The following is a 23,769-nucleotide window of genomic DNA, read 5'->3' as shown; positions in this document are numbered from 1 at the left end:
ATTTCGTGAGTAACAAGTCTGTAGTTCGGGACAATGGACCAACTTCTAGGGAAACTGGTTTCGATATTTCATTAACAATAGGCTTTCCTGAAAATCCAAGGGAAACATTTCTAGAGCCTGAGAGTGGAGCCCCTGGAACCTCGTCATGACTGATGGTAGTCCTACTTGCCCCTGTATCAATCAGAAACTTTCTGTCTTTCCCTAATACTTGACTGTGTACATAGGGACCCTCTTGATCTACAGGTATCTTGATGAGAGGCAAGCCAACCTCCCTCTCTAGGCTGTTTCATGAATACTGCTGGTAATCTGGATATTCTGACTGTGCATACTGGTACATCTGCTGTGTAACGTGCTGTGTGGCAGCTATAGGCTGCGGTACTGTAACTGTCTGTTGTGCGTTCTGCGGTAGCTGAGAATTCTGCGGAACCTGTTCTTGTCTAAGCGGACGTGGTCTCTTTTTCGTTTTACCAGTAGCTATGTTGTGTTTCAGAACTGCACATTCGTTTATATAATGACCTGGCTGTTTACAGTAATTGCAGGTCCCTTTAACGGGAGCTGCCGGATGACTAGCTTGATTCGGACCCCTCTTCTGACTGTCTTGTGGAACAGACTGTGCCACTAGTACTTTCATTTTCGTGTCTTTCATACGTCTCCTTTCATGTTCCTGCTCCTCCCTAATTCTGTTCTGGTGATACTGGAGCATCTGGAGCATTTGTGACGGAGTATTAGCTTGCCAGGTACTTTCGACTTTCAGTACTAGATTTTTAACTTGTGGTAAAGAATTCTCAACTAGTTTGGTAACAAAAAGATGTGGATACGATTCACTACTTGTTTTCAGACCACTATTTATAATGAAACATTTCTCAAATCTAGAATAAAAATCACTAGTGTCTTCGTCTTGTTTCTGTTTACAGGCTGAGATGGCATCCCAGTCTTCCTTTTTCGTGGCTAGTAATCTTGGCAAGACTTGTATTAACAACTCGGGTAATGCTTTAGCTTTTTCCCCAAGACCGGTACCTGGAACTCGTGTGTTATCTTCAGTCTCTAATGCGGTCTTTTTCTCTCCCACCTCCCGTTCTTTTTCTTTGAGTTTTTCATATATGCCCGCAGGCAACAGGACCTTTAACATTTTAATGATATCAGGATACGTGTATTCTCCCATACGGAGCATGTCCTTTAGTTCACGGTGGAACCCTGCTGGATCTTTATCGTGACAGGGTATTAACTTTTTCATTTCTAGAAGTTCTATTTTCGTGATAGGGGTGTAAACAAATACTCGTTCTAGATCACCCCCCTCTCCCTTAACTGGATGTACTTCTCTCAACGGATTCTGTCTATCTATGTAGAATGATTTCCTTACTGGGGGTGGAACAGGAACAAAATGTGGATTCAGGAACGTTCTGTATTTGTGGCGCTGTTCTAAAATGACACTAATTAAATCGGTACCTAGACCTTTCCATCTGTTTAGGAGTAACTCGTTCAGTACATCATGTAAAGGACCTGGATCAGAATGCTGATCCTCATACAGGGTAATGAGGTGCTGGATCATATACATACCCACCAGACGCTGCTCGGCTGGGGGCAGTTTCAGAAACGTTTGGGCCACTATTTCATCTGGAAACGTGGTAGAATCACTAGTCCATCGGACTGCTGATCGGGCTAGTTCTTGTTCATGCATGGTACTAAGCTCACTATAACCTATTCGTAATTTCAGAATTTTATCGGTGGCCTGGAATACTTGTTCAAGAGAACACTGTTCTGGTACGGGAGGAGGAAAAACTTTCTTGTAATCTAGGCGTGAATGTCTGTCAGAAAGTCTAGTTCTACCTACATACGCTATCCTGGAGGGATTCTCGCTATCTACCTCTTCACTTGAAGAGTCATTCTCTTTCTCGGTTGCTCTTTTTGCTTCCTCCTTTTGGTGTATACTTATAATTTCCTTACGAATTTTCCTGTACATATTTTCTATACTACCTTGTGACTTGTGTTTTCCCTCGGCTATATTGTCACTCCACCTAGTCAGGCCTTTCATCTCGTCTTGGTCTTTATCAGGATAATCTTGTTCTCTTATTAAACAGTTAATCAAGAACTGTAAAATCATATTTTGAATCTCGGCTTTCCTGTGTGCCATAGCTTCGTGAATACTTCCTGGATTCTCCCCTGTACGGACAAAATGATATATTCTGTCTAGATGTTCTTTCATGTCGGGCAGGGTGGCCAAAAAGTTGGCAACCCGTCTTAAACGTACTGAATATAATATCATGTGATCTTCGCCTGGAACTGGATCATATATGCAGTCAGTAAGAAGTCGCTTGAGGTCTGCGTATGTAGCCACTTTTGGCGTACGCTGTAACGCTGCTTCTCGCGGTGTCAGTCGTCTTACTTGAGGCGGGGTGATAGGAGCACCTCCCCCCGCACCTCCTGAACTGGAATCGTCAGTTAATACTGTACGTGCTGGTAGAGTGGCTGGCAAAACGGGCACACCTAATGTGGGCTGGTCCGGGGGCACTGGCACATTAACTTGGTCCCCGGGACCAGTGGCTGGAGGAGCAGGAATTACATTATTCATATGGTGCTGCGGGTGAGCAGGCGGAATAGGATTTTGTATATTCTGGGACTGTATCGTCCAAGTAGGACGAAAGAAAAATTTCAGCTGCGTTCGGTTTATGACGTAGCTTAATCGGGACCAATGGTGGCGGTAAATTACAGGGTGCTTCCGGGGTTGCCTTCGGCAAGCCCTCGGCAAGAAGAGGATACATACCTTTAATAAGGGTATTTCTCTGTCTGTCTGACTGTTCTGCTCTAACTCGTTCACCTTCTTCTAGGAGTTCCCTTTCTTGGGCTTTTTCTGCGGATTCCCTACTTAACTCTGCTTTTCTGAATTCTTTTTCGGTTCTTCTATGAGATTCTTTGCGCCATAACTCGATGGCATCTTTCTGGAACTGTCTGGCTTTCTTTTTCCATAATGCTTCTTCTACTCGCATGATGCACTCGGCATCCCATGTACCTGATACAGGCCATCTATATTTCTCTTCAAGATCCTTGGTGTAATCCACCCATAAGTCTAGATATAATATGGCATTTAAGCCATGCTTGTGATACATAAAATGTCCAGGACTGTCACTAGGAGGGACAGGAACTGATTCTTCGAGTAACCCTTTTCTGGTTTTGATCTGACGTAATTTCGAAAATAGAGGCATAATCGGGTCGTACTTAAACTAAACACAATACACAATAATCACAGTAATGGAATGGCAAACAAATCACTCATACGACGACATAGAAATACATTAATAACAGTTCGAACAGAATACTACCTGATACACTGAAAACATAACACTTGAATTTCTCGAGAACGGACTTACTAGAATTACTGGATGCACTGCTAAAACAGTACAGAACATACCGGTCTCGTAAAGAGACACGTCATACCGTATCCACCCAGGTGGACACGTCGGACTGGATCTGCGTACCCAAACCCATCGGACCAGGAACAAACTAATGAACCTGTCTAGATACTTCCCCCGCAACGGTACTCACCGGGAAGCAGAAACTGAAGGCCTCGGACTGGACTGGACTGCTACGACGTCTGGTTACTACGCATGCGCTTCGGACCTCGGGCTTCGGTTACAGGTGGGCCTCCGGATACCTCGGACCTTGCTCTCTCGGCTTGGGCTCTGGTCGGGACGAACCGCATTCCTCACCGCCTCGTCTGGATGCCGGACCGCAGTCTCCGTCTCCTCCGTGGGCCTGAGGAAGACTTGATGAAGCAGAAATATCTGCACGTGCACGGTAGAGTTCCGTCACGGCTGTAGAAGGGTCAGGGGGCCTGCGTTACATCGCCGGCGCGTGGGGAAGGGGCTCGTCCCTATTCGGGCGCCATTATGTGGTAAATAAATAATTAATTACCGGTACTATTTTTGAATACATTAATAAAACAGATAGCTCAATAAATAAGAGGCAGGATCCGGGGAATCTGAGTCTAACAGGCTTTAATCAGGCACAAGGGAAGGGACAGGATCTGAACAGCCTGAAATAGAATGGCACGAGTGGCAGCTGCAACGTCTCATTAACAGTACAAGGTATATATAGTAAAACATTAGAATTACATTGCATACAGTAGGCGTAACAAGTGACAAGCGTAAGATAAGAACACATGGGCGTGAAAAGAAGGCGTGCACAGGGCGTGCACGAAGACATGTGATGAGAACGTCACAGAAGTGTCATAAAATGGGTGGATACATGGAGGGGGCTACCTGGGCAGCTGGAACCTTTAACCTAGTGGTGCGCGCAAACGGGCCATGACGTGTAACTGGGGAGAGCTGGGGGCTCTGACTTCTGTGCTAGAAGAGGAGACTAAAGTCTGCGATGTCAGGACGACATGTACCTATAGCATATCTGGTATCTTGTGTTTGGAGTACATGTTGACAGAATCTAAAAGTTATCAGAGCAAAGGCTACTGGACACTAAGGCTGGTGTAGGCATATATTCTACATGCATTGCGTGTGCTATGAATCTTCTGTGAATATTAATACAGTAATTCACTTGCATGGAGACAGAAAGACTAGACTATAATTGAAGATGTTTATGCGGTTCGTTAGCTTAGGAATGTGAAGACGGAGAGCTGAACTGATAACTAGAGGCATAACATATTCTTGGCAGACAGGCAGGCAGAGCCAGGCCGGGCACTGCGCTGCGCGGCAGGAAGTAAGCGAAGGGTCAGGGATGCAGGTGGGGGCTGCATCGCTCCTCGGAATGGTTTCAGGAGACTGGAGCTTGAATCTGGTGTCCGAGCCCTTTTTGAGGCCTGGAAACGGGGACAATTCAATGAATAAAACGTGCATAATGTAAAACGTTGGCAACATAGGCCTAATACTCGTTGCTTTCACGGGGACTGGAAACTGGCATACTAAAGTTGGACACAACTAGAATTGCGTCTTTAATCGATCATAGGGGGATATATGCATATCGATCATGCACATATTACATAGGATGTGGAACACGTAGGCACACATGACAAGGCAAAATTCAATTTTCCTCATTGTAATGACATGCAATGTAATGCCTGCGTTGTAGTGACATGCGTTGTAGTGTCATGCGTTGTAGTGACATGCAATGTAATGGCTGCATTGTAGTGACATGCATTGTAAAGGATGTTGCAATGTAATGACTGCGTTGTAACTGTAGTGCGTTGTAAAGGTTGTTTCCCGAGTGACTCCAAAGGCATGCTGGCTTGCACCCTGTTCATGGACATCAAAGACTTCTTGCAACCCTGCCACAGCACCAGGACTCTGACATCTGTGAGTCCCTAGCCTGACTAGTGGTTCCACCCCAGTCCTGGACCCTTGAAAATGAGCTTCTGTGCTGACCCAGTAAAATTGACGCATTGTCTCCATTGCACCGATTGGAACTAGAGATCCGAATTGTAAGAACTTCGCATTTCATATTTTCATCAGGACTATAGATTGGTCATTTGGATCTTGGCTTCCACTACCATCAAAAATGTGGCTGATGATCTATAACAAGAATGTGAGGAGGTTATCTGTTTTTCTATAAGTGTGAGTGTGGGTGTATGTTGTGTGTGTGTGTGCTGACTTTGTGGGTAAACAAATTGCGTTCAGTTTTTCACAAATATGTTGCGTCTTACAGTTTGGAGTTGTGACTTCTGGTAAAATTGAAGGCAGCTGACAAGCAAAACCTGATCCCGGTGTCACCTAGTTCTCGGAGGGCATGACTTCTGCTCAACTCCGTCCCTTCACCAACAATATAGAAAGTTAGTGCATTTGTGAAACAGGTCTTCTGGGAAATATGAACAACATTATTTTACGTGAGCCAAGTCTCCAGTTGACCATACATATGTTGTTATCTCTAGTCCATGGATCTCCCACTTTTCCTACATTTTGGCACTTTCATAATTTCCCCAACACTGGCAATATTACCACATGAGTGCTAGTAGGAACTGAAAAAGGGTATGAAGTTTTCTCATTAGATAACTTTAAATTCTTTTAATTGCCGCTTTGAAAAGAGATGGACGCTGGCCATCATTTTGACTTGCTCCAAACATTTATCTGACAGTCTTGATTGCCTTATGACAATTCACATCTGGACAAACTTGCCACCTATGGGTAATAATCATAGGTATGTGAGAATTATGGGATGTTTGCCAGGAAAAATTCTGTAATGCAGCCAAAGTGGGGATGCACAAGTTTGTGTGTGGTTTGATGAGTCTGAATGATACTCACTTTTATAACATATCATGTAGGATTTTGTTGACAAATAATTCATGTATTTTGGATATACATATTTCTGAATCTTCCAGTACATTTTGTCGTGGGTAGACCGGTTACTAGGTAGTCTTAAGAAATATTATCCAGCACCAGAGATATCGAGTTTCATCATGTTTGAGAATAATAGGCGGCATCTCCTTTTAAAAGGGTTCAGGCATGGGTTAGAATTATTGATCCATTTTGTGTTTGAGATACACTGGACTCCACATGATTGATTATGGGGTTTATATGTCATTTAACTAATAAGGTTAGTACTGATAGTAAATGTTCTAAATTTAACATGTGTTTACTAACTGCCTTTGAGTCCCATTAAACTCATGCTGTGGGGGCGTGGCCACGGCGGCAAGCGAAATGGCTGCTCTGCCGTGAAGCTCCTCCATGCGGGCTCCCGGCGGCAGCGAGCGAGACATGATCCGCTAATCCAACCTTCCCCAGCCACACGGAACCAGTTGCTGATGTCACCCTGGGCATCTGGGTGAAATTTCCACGCCACGGGAGCAACCTATGGCTGCGTACACGGCGGAGGAGAATCGAGGCCTCCGGACCTCGGCGCCATCTTCTCTTCTGCGCTGGTGCGCCGGGTGAGTGCGGCGTGGCTCTCGGCCGCCGTGCCTCCTTCCCCCGCTGTTTCCCCCGCTGGGCTCACACGCGCATCTCCCCTCCTCCGCGGCCCCCGTCTTGGAGCGCTTGGCTCCTGGTGTGCGACTGCGGCCTCCGGCCTGGGGACGCGCCGGGGCCTCAATTTCGGGCCTGCGTTGGTATTCGGGTGGTGGGCAGTGGGGCTTGGCCGGTGGCGGAGGGGGTTGGGAGCGGGGCGGCTGGGGACTCCGGCGGCGCTCCCTGGCACCACACAGCGGCCCCGCCTAACGCACGCCAGCAGGGAGACCTTGTATCTCCCCTTTCCTCCAGTGCTGGTCACCGCGAGAGGGTTGATCCCCGCCCTGCAGAGCTGAGTACAAAGACGCATACCTACAGGAGCCTGACCCGCATTGAGTTTGCGGCCTTGGACTGTCCCAGCCACTGACGATGGGGACTCCGGCCCCAAGGGTTCGGTCCTGCTTCCCTTCCTCTGCAGTCGCCTAGCCTACCCGCGCATTGGTGGCGCCTGTGGTGGGGCTGCCCGAGGATCCATCTGGCCCTGCCTTCTGACCGGCTGCTTGCCACCTTCACCATTGCTGCTGCTGCTGCGTTTACCAATCGGTCCTGGTGATGGTGAAGAGGGATCCAAACCAGAGGAAGCTCAGCTTCGATAAAACATCCCTCCTCACCACGGACCCCCCACCTGGAGCGGCCTCTGGAGCTACTGGCTCATCGGACACTGGCGACGCAGCGTCCATGGTTGCCGCCATGATGGGAGAAATGCGCGCTGGCTTCAAGGCCTTGGACACTCGCTTCGATAGCCTAGAGCAAAAACTCTCAGACATTGGTTCTAAGGTGCAGGCCCACGACCGTGGACTCGACTTGGCGGAGTCCAAAATCTCAGATGTTGAAGTCGGGGCCGCAAAAACGCTGAAACGTCTGGAATCAAGGATGTGGCCATTAAAAATGAGGATTTGGAAGCGCGTAGCCGGAGAAATAATATTTGAATCCTTGGTGTGGCAGAGACAACTGCCACGGGCCGGTTTGACACCTTTGTAGAACATTTCCTCATCGAACTATTCGGAAAAGATACCTTCACGGCTGGTTTTGTTGTCGAACGGGCGCATAGGTCACTGGGGCCCAAGCCGCGCCCTGGACAACCACCTCGACCCATCATAGCCAGGATTATGAACTTCCGCGACCGAGACGCTGCGCTCCGCGCTGCACGTGAGATGGGAGAGGTGCAGTGGCAGGGTAGAAGATTGTCCTTCTTTCCGGATTTTACGCTCATGGTGCAAGAGACACGTCGGAAGTACAGTGGTGTCAAGTCCGCCCTCCGTAATCTTGGCTTGAAGTACGGCATGCTCTATCCGGCAAGACTGAAGGTTGAGGAGAACGGCCGATTCCGCATTTTTGACTCTCCGGCGGAGGCGCAAGACTTCTGTCATGGCTACAAGAAGCAACAGGGCTCGGCTTCCGGCTCTAGGCCTCACTCTCCGCCTCAGACTGACACACAGTCCAGTGCCGACCTATTCGCTGAAACCGGCCTGGGCTGACTATCCACTGTCACCTCATTCATGGGTCCTCCTGTATAGTTGTTAAAGGTTCCGCTCTGCTGGGTTCGATTACATGGCCAGCAATTTGTTGGTCGCTTTGCTGGGATGCCCGCATGGGGTGGCGTTGCCTCCCCCTATGGCGAATGCCTGTTTGCTTCGATTCTATTGGGGTTTAATATCTTTTTGTTTGCAGAAATGTTTTATCACAGTATGTGTTTTGCAATTTGTGTTCTGCACTGTTGTTCAGCGCTTGATTGGGATCTGCCTCTCCTGGGTTGTTGGGAGGCTGGGTGGTGGGTGGGGGATTGGTTGTATGTTTTTTTTGTGGAAAATTTCATTTGTGTTTGATTGCGAGATTCATAGTATTGGCCTGTTAGATGAATACTCACCGTTTACTGTCCTTGGTTTGGCACTATGGCCAGGATAGGTCTGCAGTCTGGTCCTTCCAGGCTGATGTTGATGTCATGGAATGTTCGTGGCTTGAACACCACTCGGAAACGTAAACAGGTACTGCAATATGCTGACCGTCATAAGGTGGATATCCTCTTCCTACAAGAAACCCACCTGGTACAGGCGGATACCGTCTCACTGGCTAGGGGTTGGGGTACCCATAGAGTATTTTCCAGTTATAGCAGGTATGCACGGGGGGTTGCGATCCTTGTACACAAGCGAGTACCCTTTGTATTTACTGGCAGTAAAGCGGGTGGAGAGGGCAGATATGCGTTAATTTCTGGAGTGTTGTATGGGTACAAAATTGCTTTGGTAGTGGTTTATGGCCCTAATACAGACACCCCGGCCTTTTTCCATGACCTGCATCTTACACTACTCCACTCAGACATCGAGCTGTTGGCATTGGGGGGCGACTTCAACCTCTTGATGGACCCTAGCAGAGACAGCACTTCTTCCTCCCCGGATCGCAAGCCACTTACCCACGCGGCGGTGGCGGACATTTGCTCACACTTCTCTCTAATAGATGTGGAGACTAGACTGCACGCGCACGCCCCTGCTTATACTCACCACTCCAGCTTCCATAACACTAGCACCAGACTTGACTATTGGCTGCTCTCCCCAGGCGTAGCAGGGTGGGTGGTAGATCTCGCCACTCTTCCGCGCACACTTTCCGATCACTCTCCAGTGGTGTTGACTCTGGCGGTTCCGAGGTTGGAAGGATACGAAAGACAGTGGTGTTTCCCGGGTAGAGCCCTTACTGACCCGGTCTTTACTGAGGAGGTCCGCTCGGCCATTGAGGACAACTTTGACATCAACACTGGCTCAGTGGCCACTTGGGCCACGTTATAGGAGGGGTTCAAAGCCACCATTAGGGGAGTCTGTATCACCAAACATGTTGAGGCTCTGCGAGAGGTTCGCACTACTCTTAACCGAGTGGAGGCGGAGCTATTGGCGGTGGAAGGTGAAATGCTTACTGATCCCTCGCCGACCCGCGAAGCTAAGCGACTCGAGCTGCTTCTGGAGTTCCGAGACACCGCAGACAGGGAACTGTGGTTTCTGGGCAAATACCGCACGGCGCGCCAATATGGTGAGGGGGATAGGCCGGGCAGATTACTGGCGCAGTTGCTCCGACCACCACGACAAGCAGCATACATCACTGACATACTTGACTCGCAGGGCACACGTCATTTTTCCACCCCGACATTAGTGATACCTTTTTGTCTTACTACCGCCACCTTTACACCTCTGCACTACCAGGGGACCGCCGGGACCCAGGGTCGTATATAAATGAGATTGCCATGGTATACTTGGAAAAATACATGCAAGACTTTCTGGCCGATCCCATTACTCCGGACTCCGTAATTGAAGCCATTGACTCCTTGAAGGGTTCTTCGGCGCCTGGTCTTGAAGGATTCACGGCAGACTTTTACAAGGAATACAAGGAAGAACTGGTGCCCAGACTTGTCGAGGTGTATGCAGAGGCACTGGAGTCGGGCGTCCTCCCCCCCACGCTCCGAGAGGCGGTTATTGTTTTGCTGCCTAAACCGGGTCGCGATCCCTCGGTCTGTAGTTCCTACCGCCCATTGTCGCTCCTAAACCTAGACTATAACATTTTGGCCAAGGTTCTAGCGATACGACTGGCGCTGCTTGTTGATACTATAGTTTCACCGGCCCAGTCTGGCTTTGTCCCTCACAGGTCTACCTCCCTGAATCTTCGTACACTGTTCTCAGTCCTACATAGGATTGACCCCTCCACCCCGGCGGCTGCGGTGTTTCTCGATGCTGAAAAAGCGTTCGACACACTAGAGTGGCCCTTTTTTTTAGCAGTCATGAGGAGGATGGGCATGCCCGCGATGTTTGTAGCCACGGTGGAGCTGCTGTATTCGGCACCCACTGCTCGTATACGCTTAAATGGCACCATAACTGATAGTTTCACACTTTCCAGGGGCACCCGGCAGGACTGCCCCTTATCTCCACTCCTGTTCATCCTCGCTATGGACCCCCTAGTGCGGCATTTTCAAGAGAAACATCTCCACAGGGGGCTCCAATTCCGCACCGGCCCACTCCTCGTCTCGCTTTATGCGGACAACATGGTCCTGTATGTCCGTACCCCTGAGGCCAACCTGGAACCCCTACTGTCTGAGATCGCTCGATTTGGCGAATATTCAGGCCTCCATATCAATTGGCACAAATCGCTTCTTTTTTCGCTCACCCCTGCCACCGCGCAGTGGACTTGCTCCTTCCCACTAGAGTGGTGAGTGGACTCTGTTAAGTACCTGGGGATCCACGTCCACCTTGATACAGTGTCCATTATCCGTCTGAACTACGGACAGGCCCTGGATTTTTTGGAGGATAACACGGACCGCTGGCTCCGTCTCCCATTGTCTATGGCTGGCCGGATCGCTATCATCAAGATGGTAGTCCTCCCCCGGTTTTTATGCCTATTCAATAACATCCCGATCCCCCTCACTAAGATTTTTTTCTCCCAACTCCGCACGGCCCTGTTACGTTTGGTATGGGGCGGTAAGAACCCACGTGTGGCCTGGCACACACTTACGCTACCGTACGAGAGAGGAGGATTTGGGGTGCCAGATTTTTATCTTTATTACTTGGTCGCGCAGTGTTCGTATGCCCATCCTTGGTTTCACTGGGATGCTAGAATCCCGTATTTGAGGCCTGAGATTGATGCGGCGCTCCCTGTGCCACTTAACGCTATCCTTCCCAAGGGGCTCCCCCGAGACCCCCATGACATCCAGCCGCTGTCCACCACGGCCTGGGCCTGGGATAAGATGCGACGGCTACTACGCATAGGCAAAGTGTATTCCTCTGCGCTTCCGTTACCTAATCCTCACTGGCTCCCCATCACCGGCGAGTCGGAGATTCGTCGCACGCTGTCCAAATTTTAAATTCTCACAATCGGCGACCTATTTCCAGATGGCCATGCGTTCTCTCTGACAGAAGACCCCCGATTCACCGACCGCACATTCATGGATGCTTTCACTTTAACAAGACTGCTATCCATGTTACGAGCTGAGTTTCCCACGTTCCCCCTTCCTCCTGAAGACAACCCTGCACTTACATTTATAATACAAAACCAGTCGGGTGCTCATGTGGTGTCCAAGCTCTATAAACTGTGCTTGGCCTCTCTCCCAGCATCAGACGAGGCGGTGCGCGCTGCATGGGAGCGCGATCTGGGCACACAGATTACGGATGACCAGTGGGAGGCATGTTGTGCTATTACCAGGGACGTGTCCATGAACACCAGACACAAGCTCATACACTTTAAATTCCTGAGGAGAATGTATCGCACCCCGGCGCTTGCTCACAAAATCGACGCCAGTAGACCCCACTGCTGCCCCAAATGCAACGCCCCACAGGCGGACTTTTCCCATCTGTCTTGGACATGCTCGCCGTTACACACATACTGGCTGAAGGTCCACCGGTTTTTGGGCGACATATTAGGATTGACGTCGCATATTACACCTGAAATTGTGTTGCTTGGCTACGTTGCAAATTTCCCCCGCCCTCTTCGTAGACTGGCGTCCATTTGCTTCCTCTTGGCCAAAAGGGAGGTGGCGCTGCTCTGGTGCGCACGTCGCGCTCCGACAGTCAGTTCGTGGCTTAGGAGTGTGGCCTACAGCAATGTGAATAGTGTGGAATATTCAGAACAACTTCCGACTTCTTCCCGCCTGACCGATATTTGGGGCCCATACCGACAATACATCGTGAAACTCACTCAGGAGACACCATCCCAGTCACTTCATCCTATTACACCGACAGGGGTGGGCTAGGGCGTGCACGGCGCGGGTGACGCATTCGGCATTGCATTACTATGCGCGTTCCTCGCGCTTGCCCCATGCGACAGGCGGCTGAGTGTGTGTTGTCTGGGGGTACACAGTCATTTATTTCAACTTTTGTGTTCCGGCAATATTCGTTACCCACACATTACCTAATGTAGCGTATGGCACGTCATCGCCATCAACCCAAATCGTGCTGTGCTTTCTGGCGGTATGCGAGGGTACATTTATCTGTACATTTCATTACCCTTTTTATACAAGCTTGCGATTGTACTTTATTGATCCCCACTCAAGGTATGCGTGGTTTATGGTAGCATTTGTTATGCCTGTACTGAAAAACATTTCTCATTGTGTTATAGGATACAATGCTAACTGGCGGGCTGTACTGGTCTTGCAATCTCGTTGATATGATTTTGTTTTTCTTTTGAACTGTTTCCCTTTCCCTTTTTTTCTGTGCTGTTGATTTTTGTCTTATGGTTTACTGTTGCTGTATTTAAAAACGTATGCCTCTGGTTCATTCTAAACGATCAGTTCGCAATCTTACTGTATACGCCATTATTCAACGTGTGTTACTACATGTGGCATCTGATGATTTCTGTATTTGGTATGTTATTTGCTTTTAGACTGTGGATTGCTTTTTGCGACTCAATAAAAAAATGTTTAAAAAAAACAAACTCATGCTGTGGTATGGCTTCACTAACATTCATCGATATACGTTCTGAAAGTACTTCCATTCAGTGCTGTTTTCCACATATAGTGAGTCAAGAGGAACTCTACAGCATGATCTGAACCTTGCCAGAACCTGAAACAAATTTCCAGAACCCTAGTGCATGCATTTGTGTATGAATCTTAATATCTTGATTGTTAAGAATCAAAACATTCATATACCCATCCCACCAGCAGCTTCCACACTTATGAATGTATACATTCCTGATTATCTGCAGCCTACACTGTCTGCCCTAGTTTCGCTCTCTTCTACTCACATTCTTCTCCTTCTAAGAGGATGTGCTCGCTAATGGATTTTCATGTATTAGAACACATACAGTGGTTCAGTGGGTACCTTTTCTCAGCAATGGTATTGGAATAAATCCCCCTTGTCATCTGTACTTCTCATGATAATTCATAATGCACATAATGGCCACTCTTCTGTACCAAGATACTTGTATATTTATTTCAGCATAATAAAGTAAATCATACACAGATCTGTAGACAGAGCAGTGCAACACTGTGATACGTGTGAGAAAACATACACATATAAGCACCAAACCTCTTCAGGGTGTTATTTCTATTGCTTGATACTCAGGTTCAATAGAAATTAATTAATCTTAGTCCCACAAAAGTTCATAGATGACACCCCTGAGGTTACACCAATGTAGCAGAAAATCCTTGGATGGTATTTCGATTACTTGAGATCCAAGGTCAATAGAAACTCATGAATCTGAGGGGCGTATTCACAAAGAAGTGACGGAGAGCGACGTTAGCCTTCTTGGCTTAACGACACACTCCGCCATTCTCAAACGCAGGGTTGTACAGTATTTACAACAAAACGGTGCATCCTTGTGTTTCCCCTTGTGCTGGCGCTAATTTCAGCTGAATAGCGCCAATGCAGGCACCCTTGCACCATAGTGCAAGGGTTCCTGTATTGTGGGGAATGATTGTTTCTGTGCAGGAAGGTGTCCTTTTCTGCATATACACAGTCTTAAATGGCGCTTTGTAACTTCTATGTATGCTGCTTTATGCAGCACACATAGAATTTGCAACTCATCATTTTTAAAATGATTGTTTATGTGTAGTAAGGGACACCTTCCTGTATATAAACAATCATTCATGGCGGTTTGCTGTTTTTATGTGTGCGGAACAATGTAGCACACATAAAACAGCAAAAAACAAGGAAAAAGAAACAATTCTTGTTGCTCCCTGTTAAGACCAGGTTTTCCCTGGTCTTAATTTTGGCACTGCCCCATATTTACGCCACCTCAGTAAATATGGGGCAGCATCAAAATCAATGGGTGTTGGGGTGGAATGCCCACTACAACACCCATTGCCCACTCCTTTCACGCTAAGTATTGTGTGAAAAGGTGCCTTATTTACAAGGCAAAACTACAAAATTGTCCCCTAAGGAATTATTTTTACACAAGTTTTTCTTCTTTATCAAAGGTCACTGTTAGTGAACCACAATTCAACAGCACATGGGATTCATTATAGATATTTATATTTATTCTCTGATGAAAATTCAGTAAGGCAACAGTAATACTACTAACATTTCACATCTCATTATGTGTAGTATATAACATCTTTTGCTTCATTGGCATGGATAAATAAAGTACCATACATTACAGATTTTTCAAACAAGATTCACGATGTTTTCAAAGTAACACAAAAGTGTAATTGTCGACCTAACTCTATGCGAAATTATCAATTATCGACGTCTGTGTAAGTAATACACCCGATAGCGTTGCCGCCACAGTCCGACACACAATCCAGTATTTACAAGGCAGCTTTAAGTCACATTAAGTAGCTTAACACTGCCTAGTAAATAAGGCAAAGCCCCTATCGTCACAGAACAGCAAAAAGAGTGATGTTCTGGTGGTGATAGGGGCTTCTAAATATGCCCCTTAGTTATTTAAATGCTCATAGATGACACTCCTGGGATTACTTTGGCATATCACCCCTGTAGAATACAACTGCTGACCTCATTAGGACAAAGCACTGTGAAAAACATCAAAAACATCAAGCTTCCAGTATTTACTTCTAGCAATGCATGTACTTCAAGTAAATTGAAGTAAAATAACCACATTTGTGCAACCAGTCTGAAAGTCGCCAATCATTGTGTGGAAACAGTGTATCTTAATGCATGCTAACAAATAAAGCATGGTCCCAACTAGGATGTGCTTGAAGAGACATTCTGCCATCCTACGAACTAATATTTCTGTATATGATATTTAGGTAAATATTTATTTCACAAAATATTTTTGTAAAGCTATTTTAGATACAGCAAAACTAGAAACTACTCACAATTTCCTAGAAATATATAGAAATACAAACTTTTCTTCCCACCACAAGTTGGTTTCAGATCAACTTTTCACAGGGTTCTCTTTAAAATCCTAATCTTTGTCTTTAAAGCAGTATATCGCTACTCTCTAGCTTTGTGTCCCAAAATCAAGCAAATTATGTTCCTTTGTTAGCCTTGCATTCTGCAAACCTCAACCACCTTTCAGTCTCTAAATTAACAGCATCCCATGCCAACTGAGGTCCTTTGAGTTTATAACACACATCTATAAAACACCCACTGAGAACCTCAAACTTTCTGCAGTACAATAGCGAGCCGTTTGGTAAAGTCTCCACATTGTCAAGTTAAAAATATGTAGATATGCATTATTGAACCAATGATGTAAAAAAAAATCTCTTTAATTTACATTCCTTGTCAGAGGACCGGGCTGGCCAAGCAAGAACTGAGCAACCAGGATTAAAAAAGGGATCCTTGGCTAGGAGGTGTTTCGAATTCTTGAAATAACCAGCAAGGAGGAAGTCTCTACCAGCAGGGGTAGTGCATCTGACCAGGGAGTAACTAGACCAGCATTCAAGAGACTCCGTGTGGTGCCTGAGGAATCAGCGGGGGCAGTGGATGTGGCCACCATCATCTATGGGGAGGTAGCTGTTGGTTCAACTCTTGACATTAAGGAGCAACACATAGTGAAGGAGTAGTTCCCACGCCCAACCCCATATGGGTCTGCCTTCAGCCTCTCCTTTACTCCTGAGGCCCCTATTCCATCGGGGCAGCTACACCCCTTACATCACCTCCTCCTCCTCCCAGTACCCAACCAGTAGGACTAGAGTTGATGGACACTTCTCCCCCTGATGCACCACACTCTTGTTGTGCTGCACAATCATTTACTCCTGATTCTAGATCTGTAGCTGCATTCAAAAAGGTCATGACAACATTATTAGAGGCTAAGGGAGCACTCTCTCTGATCTTCTGGAACTAAATTGGAGAGGTCCGGATGCTCTGAGCGACCTTCTCTGGACAGATACAAAATTTAGCAGGTCTCATGACGTTTTGTCTGCAGCAATTCTGTTTTGTCTGCCTCCACAACCCACCTCACCTCCTGTAGTCCTGTCCGGCAGTTCATTATTTCTCACTGTTGCCCTGATAGCCCTTATGTTCTTTCTTCGAATGGGATGTCTGGTCTTGCCATGGCCAGCCAATGTACATCTGCATCAGAGGATCTGAACATTATTGTCAAAACTGAAAGTGCGATTGGCTTTTGAATTTTGCCCCCATGTCAGGCACCTGAGTTGGACATATCATCTGGCTTGGGGGTCTTACTTCAATTTTTGACAGTTGACTCTAGTTTTTAGACTCTTTATGGATTTTGGACTTTTTAAAACCCCTTTGTATACAGACTAGCTCCATTGAAGCTTCCGTACATGTTTTTATTATTTTTCCAGCCCCCTCCAAGTTTGAGTTGAAACATTTGATTTGCTTTTTGCCCCTTCCCAGGGACAGTTTTTCATTGCTCCAAAAATATATGTTTTTGTCTTTAAAAAGTTATATTTCAATAAATATTTTAAACTCTACCAAAATTCTCTTTGTTACATTACACATCCTACTCTATGATGCATTGTATGTCAGTCACATGAAATGTTTTGGGATTTAGAAGATACCTTATTTAAAAATTACTTTCAGGGGCGTGTCCAAGATGGCGCCTGTGCGGTAGCAAGGCTACGGAACTCCGCCACGCTGGATTGCCATTTAGCGGTCCTCGGGGGCATGCCTACCTGAAACTCACGGCAGAGTGGGCAGAAAGTGAGCGAAGCAGGCTCGCGTAATCAGTGACATCGGCAGTGGCTGCTGGGGCCGCCTTGAGCTATTACAGTGGCCAAGCCACCGGTGGGATGGCAACAAAATGGTGGCCGCATAAGAGCCAGCCCTGAGGCAAGCAGGAGAGATCCCGCAGGGGAACAGCAGCCCAGGCGGACCAGGCGGGGCCCGTGGCGATGACAGTGAGTCTCATATTTAAAACAGAGGCCAGATAGCAGACTTGCCTCGGGGAAAGAATATACCCGTGATGAGTCAGAGAGCAAAGGGCTTCTCGGGGTTGGCTGCAGCTGCTACAGGTTAAGGAGATACCCTGAGGGACCTTTCATCAGTGGGCAGTGAGCCAACCTCTCTCCACTCCAAACTATTGATGGACAGAATGCATAACAATGTCATACATTCATCCCAGTACAGAGATCTGGGCCTAAATCCATCGGTTTTTTGCTCACCATGCCTTTCCAGTTTCGACCCAGCCATATGCGAATCAGTCTTGACTCTGCACCCAATGGGAACAGTCCAGCCTGAACTGCCAGGCCAGGTCCTCCCTAGACTAGAAACAAGCATCCTAGGACCGGTTTCAGGGTTTCACCCCTCCTCAGCCAGGATAGCTTGATTCTAGTGGCATGGAGAGCACAGGACTCACGTCTGAGCTTACCCGTCCCACTCGGGGTGACGAATGCAAAAAGAACTATTGATGGACAGAATGCAGAACAATGTCATACATTCACCCCAGTACAGAGATCTGGACATAAATCTATCGTTTTTTGGTTCACCATGCCATTCCAGTTTGTACCCAGCCATATGCAAATCAGTCTTGACCCTGCGCCCAATGGTAACAGTCCAGTCAGAACTTCCTGGCCAGGTCCTCCGTGGACTGGAAACAAGCATCCTAGGATGGGTTTCACCCAGGGGCGTAGCTAGAGCTTCTGGCGCCCGGGGCTACCCCTCAGATTGCCGCCCCCGGCCGATAGCGGGAGGGGGAGGGGAGAGGTCTGCAGAAAAAAGGGCGTATTTGCTCCGGAGCCCCCAATGAAGTCAACCATGTAGCTTGGCTTTGTCACGCCAAAAACCACCAGATTGTTATTGATATATAGAAGTTCATTTCACACAAGGCCTAGTGACAGAGAAATCGCACACTGGTTTTGTGTTCTGACATTCTTGACATGCTTTACATCATAACGTTATACATACTACATTATTCCATCCCATTATCATGTATTTTTAACCTTATTCCTCATCACCACATTCAGGACCTTCCAACCTGGGTTGTGACCCCCTAGCTATGTGCGTGCCTGTCCATTTCTGGTGCTTTCCAGCCATTTTAAGATCTTCTTATAGTTTCTCGTTGTTCAAATGGGTGTAATTTATAATATTTATGTTTCCCTCCTCTTCATTGCTTGATTTTGCTCGTGTGGAAATGTCACTCATAGTTGTTGGAGTCTGGCCCTAACGCTACATCCTCTCATTGGGACACCATGTTCGGGTCTCTGCTCTTTATGCAACAACGTATTGAATGTAGGGAGTCGCAGTCGTGATTCACTTCAGTTGAGCCTACTAGACTACAGTACAAAATGGCAATGATTTCTAAAAGGAAAGCTTAGGACTGGAACGAGATATTTCTGGTGGCATGGGCTCCACTGATAAACCACAGACCTCTCAGGTTCTCCATTTCCAAGCTTGAGTAGCTCATCCTGTCCATATGTTTTTATTGCACTCAGGGGTTTCCAGTCCTGTTCATCCCATCATACACCCAACACGACAAGTTCCAGAATGCAAAGGAAAAAAATACACTGAGTGAGCACCTCACGCTTGGATCTGGAAAACTCAGAGAGAAACCTAAATCTACAACAGTGCAAGGAATCGTTTTCCAACAGCTGCCCTCCCAACCCCCTCACATACATACTACTCTGACAGGCATTATGGATCAAGACACTTAAAGAGAAGAAGACATTAAATCAATGTTTTAAGTGACCTCGAAGCAGGCTGCCTGCGATTGGCACGCTGTTTGCAAGTGAAATACCAAAAAATATTAGTTTGAACAAAACACAGGTTTTAAATATAAAAAGAGGCCCAATGACTTCCTCTTGTCCAACTCCACATATCCCCCACTATTCCTTTTCAGTCCAAATAATATTCTAACAACTCAAATTACTTTCAATTACATTACACCAAATCAACTAATAGTGTTTAAGTTCCAGAGTAGCATGCTACTCACCGAAAAGCGCTTTGACGCCTCTTCAGAGGAAGTAGGCACTATATAAATGCAATTACAATACAATACTTGCCATTAAGCAAATTGAGACATGTGCACAGGCCACCTATATCAAAGAATGCCAGTGGGTCCCACCTGCAACCACCGGCTCAAATTAGGCCCTGTAGATAGGCACCACTAGTGGGTACTAGGGAGCGTGGCTGTTAGGGCAGCGTCTCCTCTCTACTCTCCAACCTGTAGTCTGCTTTATCAATAAACATTGAACGTATTTGGAAGTTGAGTGGGCGAATCAACCCAGTACATCAGTAAGCGCACTATAACCGTGTGTCCTTTCGGAGAAAGCTGCTAAAGAATTTTTGGAATCACTCACTGTTTCATGCGATGTTCCCCTTACCTTCTGAATCATGATGTCAAGTCTTTTTCTGACAATAGTTCCTCTCCCATTACCGTTTCTCGTGAGTTTAACCTAGAACATGTTATTTTTCAAAAATCAAATCTTGTTTGCATGAAATCGTGGCTAACCCTCACTTCCTTCGGAATCTGCATACTGCACACATCAGCATGTGCCTGCATACTTGTAACATACTGACAGAAAACAAATGGTGGTCGACCCTAAATCACCCACATTGATAGAAGGTTGTTGGTTACACAGCTCTTGGTGTTTCTTTAGATCTGGACAAGGAATGTTCTTTGAATGTTGTAAGTTATTTCAATTTCTCTATCTCTCTCTTTCCCACTTTCACTCTTCCTCTCTTCTTTTCCCTCCCTTTATCACTTCAACAAGGTAATGCATTCAACATTTGCAACTTGTTTTAACAAAATTCCACTACACAAACGTTTGCACAATTTTAACTTCGCAACACATGACATTTGAGTTTGCTGGAACTCAGTGCAGGAATACTTTATATTCCAGTCATTGAAAATGTCACTGATATTATTAATAAAAACTGGCCCAGTGGCGTAACAAAGGCCCCATAACACCAACAAACGCAAATGTTTTTTAATAAAACCGGCTGCACGTAATTTGGGACATATTCATTACCACCACAAAGCGTTTATTAAATTGTAAATAAACTCACTCAGTGTCAGCCGTGTCTCATAGCTTGAATACACGTTCTGCCGCCGTGACCTCCCTGACATCATGAAGCAGAAACCGGCCTCGATAATGATTATAAACAGTCCAGATTGATGCCACATGCAGACTCTCCACTCGCCCTGTCGCCATGATGCCGGGCACAGCGTCAGGCCATAAAGGGCTGCCTGAGTGTACAGGCTCAGACAGGCCCGGACCTCTCATTCCGTGGCTTTTGTGGGCGAGGATGTGACATCATCGCGTCCTGTGCTCTCACTCACAACGCGCATATGGGCCCCCGTGGCTCACATGAAGAAGCTCCGACGCCCAAGGACTGCCCAGTGCCCTCATGAAAGCAGCAGTGCCTCAGTCAGCAATCGGAGCCTGTGATCCTGCCTGAAGAGTTCAGCACCACCCAGATATTCAAAGGATTCGGGCAAGGTGCCTGAACTGGAATTTGGGAGACCCCACATAACATTACAGCAGCCAGAGAACAAAAGTGAAAGTCACAAAGCGCACTCGTGCATTGTACACAGACTCGAGAGCGCATGGTGGTGGCGCACGTGACTGCGGCGCTTTCAGCGCAGGGGGGGGACTGGTCAAAAATGATTCCCAGAGCGATCATTGGTAGCGCTTTCGCGCGCTACCGCTGATTGCTCTGGGTCTGGGATCCAAATACACGGCAGCCCCCGCTTGCGCAGCACTGATGGCCCATGGCGGCGGCCTTTATAATTTGTTTGCAGACACTGACGGTGTCCCCAAATAAATTATAAAGGCCGCCGCCATGGGCCATCAATGACGTGTGCCGCCTCGAAAATATTGCCGCCTGGGGCGGACCGCCCCCCCCCGCACCCTCCTAGCTACGCGGGTGGTTTCACCCCTCTTCAGCCAGGATAGCTTGATTCCAGTGGCATGGAGAGCACAGGACTCACATCTGAGCATACCCGTCCCACTCAGGGTGACAAATGCAAAAAAAACTATTGATGCACAGAATGCAGAACAATATCATACATTCACCCCAGTACAGAGACCTGGGCCTAAATCCATCATTTTTTTGCTTTCCATGCCATTCCAATTTGGACCCAGCCAAATGCAAATCAGTCTTGACTCTGCGCCCAATGGGAACAATCCAGCCCGAACTGCCAGGCCAGATCCTCCCTGGACTGGAAACAAGCATCCTAGGACCGGTTTTGGGGTTTCACCCCTCTTATTTATTTTATTATTTATTTATTTATTCAGTTTGTAGAGCGCGACAGCTACCCAAAAAGAGTTTCCCTGCGCTGGACGGGCTGAGTGCAGGTAATAGTTAATTTATACAGATAGACAGGCAGAGTTATTTGTTGAATAGTCAGGTCTTAAGGGATCTGCGAAAATGTGTGTAGATGGTTTATTTGCGGATGTCAGGGGAGAGAGTTCCACAGTGAAGGACCCAGGTATGAGAAAGATCTACCACCTATCCTGGAAAGTTTGATTCTATGTACCATAAAATTTCCATGAGTTGTAGATCGTAGATGGCGAGTGGGAGTGTAGGGACGTACAAGGGATTGAATTTGATATGACTCTCCACCCTGAGCCAATGTAGGTTGCAGAAATATCCGTAAATGGGGGTGGTTTTGGGAATCCTGCACAGTAATCTTGCGGCTGAGTTTTGCACCAGCTGCAGTCGTCTGGTCACTGCCTTGTTGGAGCCCAAATAAAGGACGTTTCCGTAGTCCAGCCGAGATGTTATAAGGGCATGGATCACAGATTTTTGGGTGTCACCTGGCGGCATCCACATTATTTTCCTAAGCCAATGCAAGATGGTAAAGCAGATGGCTGAGACCTTGACTGCCTGTTGGTGCATGGTTAGGGCATCGTCAATCGTAATTCCCAGGTTACGGACGTGTCTGGAAGGCAGCAGGAGGGCGCCCATCTCTGCAGGCCAGTGTGACGGGCCCCATAGGTCTTTCTTTTTACCAAGAATCAGAACTTCGCTCTTTTCGCAATTTAATTTTAGAAGGTTGTCATTCATCCATGTAGCAATTTTCCCTAAGCCTGATTGAAGGAGAGAAGTCGAGCCGGGGTCAGTGCTCAAAAGGGAAATGGTGATCTGGGAATCATCAGTATAAGTAAATAGGGTTAGGCCGGCTTGTTCGGCAATGTGCGCTAGAGGCCCGATGTACAAATTAAAAATCAAAGGACTGAGAACAGAACGCTGGGGTGCCCCATAAGGTGAAGAGTGAAAATTGGAATTAGCCGTGGTAGAGAAGATTTGAATTGTCCGGTTGGCAAGGAAAGAGGAAATCCAGTTCAATGGTGGGCCACACATGCCCAGCGAGCTTAGTGTGTTGATGAGTATGTCATGGGAGATCGTGTGAAAGCCGCGCTGAGGTCGAGCAGTATGAGCGCAGCTGTGTCTCCTCTATGAAGATGGTGGCGCAGCTTCTCTGTGAATCCCAGTAATGTGGTTTCGGTGGAAAATTTGGTTCTAAAGCCGATTGAGAGGGATGGAGGATTTGGGTGGATCCAATGAATTGGGAGATGTGGAAGTGAATGTGTCTCTCAAGGGTCTTGGAGAAAGCTGGAAGAAGAGAAATTGGGCGATAGTTGGAGAGATCGCTTGGGTCAGGCGTAGGCTTTTTCAAGAGAGGTGTAACCATGGCGTGCTTCCAATGAGCAGGTACTGTAGATTCTAGCAGGGAAGAGTGAAGGATTTTAAGAATAAGGGAAAGATGGGGGTTGTCAAGTTGTTTTAATATTGGAATGGGAAGAGGATCCTTTGGCGAGCCAGATTTTAATTTCCCTAAAGTATTTTTCAGGGAATCCAGGTTGAGAAGCAGCCAGGAATCCAAGTGTGAGTTAATGTGAGGAGGATCTGTTAGGGAAGTACAGGATGTAGTTTGAGATGTGGTAGTTGAGTGTGGTTGCAGGGTCCTGTTGGGTTGTTAGTTGGCTATATCCGAATAGATTGTTTCAATTTTGTGCGTGAAGAATTGTGCAAGCTCTTCGCACTGGCTT

The sequence above is a fragment of the Lissotriton helveticus genome, chromosome 4_1 (genome assembly GCF_964261635.1).
Source record: "Lissotriton helveticus chromosome 4_1, aLisHel1.1, whole genome shotgun sequence".
Lineage (NCBI taxonomy): Eukaryota > Metazoa > Chordata > Amphibia > Caudata > Salamandridae > Lissotriton > Lissotriton helveticus.
Note: the sequence above shows the minus strand (reverse complement) of the source record.